The sequence below is a fragment of the Engraulis encrasicolus genome, chromosome 8, assembly GCF_034702125.1.
Source record: "Engraulis encrasicolus isolate BLACKSEA-1 chromosome 8, IST_EnEncr_1.0, whole genome shotgun sequence".
Lineage (NCBI taxonomy): Eukaryota > Metazoa > Chordata > Actinopteri > Clupeiformes > Engraulidae > Engraulis > Engraulis encrasicolus.
In genome coordinates, this window is record NC_085864.1 from 52,721,230 (window position 1) to 52,726,435 (window position 5,206).

The following is a 5,206-nucleotide window of genomic DNA, read 5'->3' on the forward strand; positions in this document are numbered from 1 at the left end:
TCAAGCACAAGCAGATTTTTTTTTTTTATTTTTCTCAGAGCAGAGTAGAGCAGATGTTTCAGGTTGCTGCCATCAGAGAGCAGTGACTTGACCTCAGTGTCTTATTTAGTGTACTCCCACATTGAACTCTACTTTTTGGGTCCACGCACCTACTTATTTCTAAACATCTAGAGTGCAACAATACCCATGCCTCCTAATGTGCCATATAACCTGTATCTCGCCTATTGTGTGTGTGTGTGTGTGTGTGTGTGTGTGTGTGTTCGTGAATGTGTTCACGCAGATATAAGAAGTTGGGGTTGGGGTTGATGATCCACATGATGGTGATGGACCAGGACAGCTCTGGACCTCCTGATTGGCAGCTCCATCCTCAACCTCCCTTCCTGTCCTTCACACATGTGCAGGTAAGGCCAATTTTTAAAAACTCACTGCATTGTCTGAGGCAAAAGTAGGAGAAAAGGAGTGAGTGAGTGAGTGAGTGAGTGAGTGAGTGAGTGAGTGAGTGAGTGAGTGAGTGAGTGAGTGAGTGAGTGAGTGAGAACCCGGCCATTACATGTGATGTGACCCTTAAAGGGCGTGTGTGTGTCCTAGAACCAAGACAGTGGCAGTGTGTGTCTGTCTGTCTTTGGTTAAGGATATTTTTAAGATACTACCTTGTTGTGTTAACATTATTTTGCTATTTCTGACAGACAGAGGCAGTTTTCTGAAGGATGGTTAATGTCAGTATCAACATGTTGTGATGGAGGCTTCCACCTGAGCTGAACACAGAAACTTGCACACAGTGGTGAGTAAAACACTGAATCTGTTTTGTTCTGCACTAGACCAATAAGTATTTCATACAGTAATTCCTTTCTGTACTGTGTTTATTTATTGAAAAAAAAATGTGGATAGAGGATAATACAAAACACTGGCACTGTAGTGATCCCTGCACAGGCCAGAAGCTGTGTATCTCTTCAGCCTGGTGTTCTGCATTAAAATGATGGGTGTGATTTGTATGTAGTGTATTCTATGTATCCCTCTCGTGTGTGTGTGTGTGTGTGTGTGTGTGTGTGTGTGTGTGTGTGTGTGTGTTTGTGTGTGTGCATGCGTGCAGATGGAAGCAGTCGTTCCTGTTCAGCATTGATATGCCGGTAATGGGTTTGATGAGCCACAGCGTGGTGATGGGCAATCAGCATCAGGACCAGGGCCGCTCACAAGGAGAACCTCCTGCCCTGCCTCTTCATCCTCAACCTCCAATCTTCCTGCTCTTCACACATGTGCAGGTGAGGACAACCTCTAAAATGCACACTTGACTTGAGGCAAAGGGGGGAGAATAGGCGTGCATGCATGCACGTGCACCAAACTTTAAGACAGTAGCAGTGTGTGTGTGTGTGTGGGGGGGGGCATGTGCACAAGCATATGCACGTGCTCATGTCATGTCCTTCTGTAGGTAGATAGGGGTTGGTTGTTTTTGTCTTAATTGTCATTCATAACATTAACATGCCTTTTTTGACAGGCACAGAGCCAGTTTTCAGAGGGAGGGCTGATGACACCAGCAACTTCGGATCTGAACCTGATCAACCCAGCACCAACCACTGTGCCGCTCCTCCTCTGCCAACTGCACCACATGGCTCCACCATCTCAAAAAGGCACAGACACTACTCCACTTCCTGCGAAGGATGAGAGAAGAGCCGACCTCCCCACAACGGCACTCACCACCTTCTACAGGGGTGTCATTGAGAGCATCCTGACCAGCAGCCTCTCTGTCTGGCATGGCAGCCGTCAAGCTGAAGACTAGAAGGCAGTACAGAGAGTGGTGAGGACAGCAGAAAAGCTCATAAGATCACCCCTACCTGTTCTCCCTACTACCATCAGGGAAGCGCTAGCCCAGCATGCGGTGCTGCAAAAGCACACTGGGAAACGACTTCTTTCCACAAGCCATCAGACTCCTCAACGCACTGAAGAAAACCACATGAATAACCAAGGACACGGGAGAATATTCCATGAACACTTCTTTCACCATGCCACTTACACTTTACTCATTGCACCTTGTATACAGCATCTTCACACCACCTGTATGAACTCCTCCTGCTGTGTGTGTGTGTGTGTCCACTGTGTTTGTGTATTTATTGTCCATCAGTATGTTAATCTTATTATTGCACACTGTTTGGGTGTCTGTATTTATAGTATGTATCAGTCTATATTTAATGCCAATGCCTTATTTTTAGTTATTAGTTAAATGCACATTGGAGACTGGTCAAACACAATTTCAAACTTTGTGTTAACCCTCTTGTTGACCCTTCACACTTCATAGTGTAAAAGTAAACAGAAATAAATTCACATTTCATTCCTGTCTCGTTCACTTCTTTCAGCAATGTATGTGGCCTACATGCAGGGAAGCTGACGGGGGACAAAGGGGTCCGTTGACCTGGGCCCAGTGAGACGAGGGGTCCAGGAATGGGTCCTCATTACATTGTATGTAGTCTATGTATTGAGTGGGGGGCCCTTTCAGATTACTTTGTCCTGGGCAAAGCCAAAGCTGTCAGCGGCCCTGATTATGTATGCACAAACACTGGTTATGATGGTAGGACATTTTTTCTCTGTTTTCTGATGGCCTTTGAATTAAGACAGGCCAATCTGGAACCTCTCCTGGATAAAGAGGTAAGCTTCAATGGTGTGGTCACTCCTAAATCATAGACAGACATGGAGTATGGTAGGCCTATGGTAATGAAGAAATCGTTTTCTCCAATAAAACAAACAAATAGCCTATTGCTATTTCAAATACTATTTCATATTTTTTCATTAATATCTGCTCTTTTCAAGCTGGCCACATAACTGTGGTGAGGTGACACTCATTAGGCCTACTTCAAAAAGTCGGGAATGTGTTGCTGATGTACATCGTACAACTTTTCTAAGTAGCCTATATCATGTCTTACCAAGTGAACAACCTCGCCTAAAAGGGTTTTTTTTTAATTATTATTTGTCGGGGTGTGTTAATATCCTGGAAAGGATAAATCTGTGGTTTAATCATATAGCCTACCCAGTGTTAACAGTGACCTCGATACACACAGCTAGGTGAGGTAATGCCAACGCATTGACAGTATATATTTAGGCAATATATACAGTATTTACTATCAATGTGTCAAAGTTGTGTTGAAATCAAAGCATTTTGGCGACCTGTACGTTATGACAAATCTGTGCATAGCGGTTTTGGGTAGGGTGCGCACATCCAAAAAGACAGCAACTCGCAACTCTTTCAACCACCCGCACACTGGGAAGTCTTTTAAAATCAAGGGAGTCATTACGTGCAACACAAAAAATGTCATTTATATGATAAAATGTCCCTGTGGTCTAGCCTATATAGGTAAAACAACGAGGTGCCTAAAAACGCGCATAGCAGAACACAGAAGTAATATAAGGCTGCGTGATGAGAAGAACCCCGTTGCAGTTCACTTCAACATGGCCAAGCACAATCTTGCAGCCCTCCAATACATTGGTATCGAACATGTTGCGATCCCTAGACGTGGGGGTGACGTTGACAATTTACTGCTTAGACGTGAAGCCTTTTATATATACACTTTAAATACTATGTCACCTAAAGGGATGAATATGTACTTTGATTTAAAACCTTTTCTGTAACTGTCTCCGATTTGTTTGTTTTTAAAACATGTGAAATGTACTTTATATGCTCATGTACTTTATTCACATTTTTAATTTCTTGTTTCTTGAAACGTGCAAATGTTTTTGGTTTTGCCTGATGCATGATGGACACAGGCCAAGGTGCCTGTCAATCCATTTGATTGACACCCTTGGGTGCCTTGCCTGGTCGGGTGTATGAATGATCATGTGATATGTCACAGCTTCTTCCTGTTACCCATATGCCTGATGAAGATCCAGTGTGATCGAAACGTTGCATTTTAAATAATAAAGTTTATTTTTGGAGCTCATCGGCAGTGTGCAGACCTACCTTTTTCAAACATCTGTGCATAGCGACACGAGTTCTCAACAGTAGGCTACAATGTCCGAGGTACGGGAAGACAAAGCAAAATACATATTGGGATTAGAAAACGTGTGATTTATCTCACTTTCTTACATAAATTGTTGAGAATATTATGTCAGTGGAATGTTCAGTTAAACGTTTCTCTGGAAGATAACAATTTGCACGGGATATCTTTGAAAACATGGAGCCTTCATCCGGAAATGGCCTTGAAAATGACATCATGCAGTATCCCTTCACGATTGGCCAATACGGCAAATGCCGGGAACGCCCATGGGCGTGCTTGCATTAGGGGTGGAACTGTTTTACTGCAGCTGGACCCTTCTCAACTATTTGAATGAAAAGGAGGAGATTCACACATGAAGATGAATGATTTATAAATAGCCATCAAAAATACAAATATATATTTTTTAATTTTAAAATATATTTTTCTAATTTGGAAGCAAATGTGCTTGATTTTGTGTGCAGTCTGCATTAGTGCACCAATTTCAAAGATCTGAGGATCTTTTCTGCATTCGTGGATATGCCCATGCCAACATGTTACTTCGCAAGTTTAGCATGTGCTCAGTCAATGTCAAATGCTTGTTTAAAGCTTTCTGTACACCCATGTATACTGCTCACTTATGGTGTAGGTATAAGAAAAGCAGCTACCAGAAGCTGACAGTAGCATATAATGACACCATGAGACTGTTGATGAAGCTACCAAGATGGACCAGTGCTAGCTACCTCTTTGTGTACTCCAGTGTGCCTGGGTGTGCTGCAGTCTTGAGAAATGTTATTTATAAGTTCATGTGCAGACTGGACTGCTCTCAAAACAGCATTATTCAAACCCTAGTGAGTCCAGTAAAGTGTTCTGTGAGGTTCTCCTCCAAGCTTAGGCGACACTGGAGAGAGTGCCTATTTGTTTGATAGGTGTGTTCCCATCTTTCATTTTATTTTCTTATTTTATTTCTTATTTTTCTTTGTCTTAACTTCTCTATGTAATGTTTTGACTGTAGTCTTGATATGGACCATGTACTTTGAGTCTGATGTAAATAAAGAATTGATTTCCTTTGCTTTCATGTCGATTACGTCATTTTGAGACATTCGGAGCGCACTGCACGGTCCACAAACACACAGTGCCAGATTTGAATACAAAAGCGAGATACACACATGAAGATGCAAGATTTATAAATAGCCATCAAAAAATACAAATATATATTTTTAACTTTTAAATATATTTTTCTAATTTGG

At 42.2% G+C, this 5,206-nt stretch overlaps 1 long non-coding RNA gene across 3 annotated transcripts in view; it reads left to right on the plus strand.

Moving 5' to 3' along the window:
* LOC134453773 (uncharacterized) overlaps positions 1–2,294 on the plus strand; it is a 3,258-nt gene extending 964 nt beyond the window's left edge. For 2 of the 3 annotated variants that reach the window (XR_010035747.1, XR_010035749.1), the window contains exons 2-5: positions 281–401; positions 687–781; positions 1,091–1,259; positions 1,493–2,293. This is a non-coding gene — a long non-coding RNA (uncharacterized LOC134453773). Of the gene's footprint in view, positions 1–280; positions 402–686; positions 782–1,090; positions 1,260–1,492 lie in introns of all 3 variants that reach the window. The other variant, XR_010035748.1, reaches the window with a different exon arrangement.
* The last annotated feature ends 2,912 nt before the right edge of the window (positions 2,295–5,206 follow it).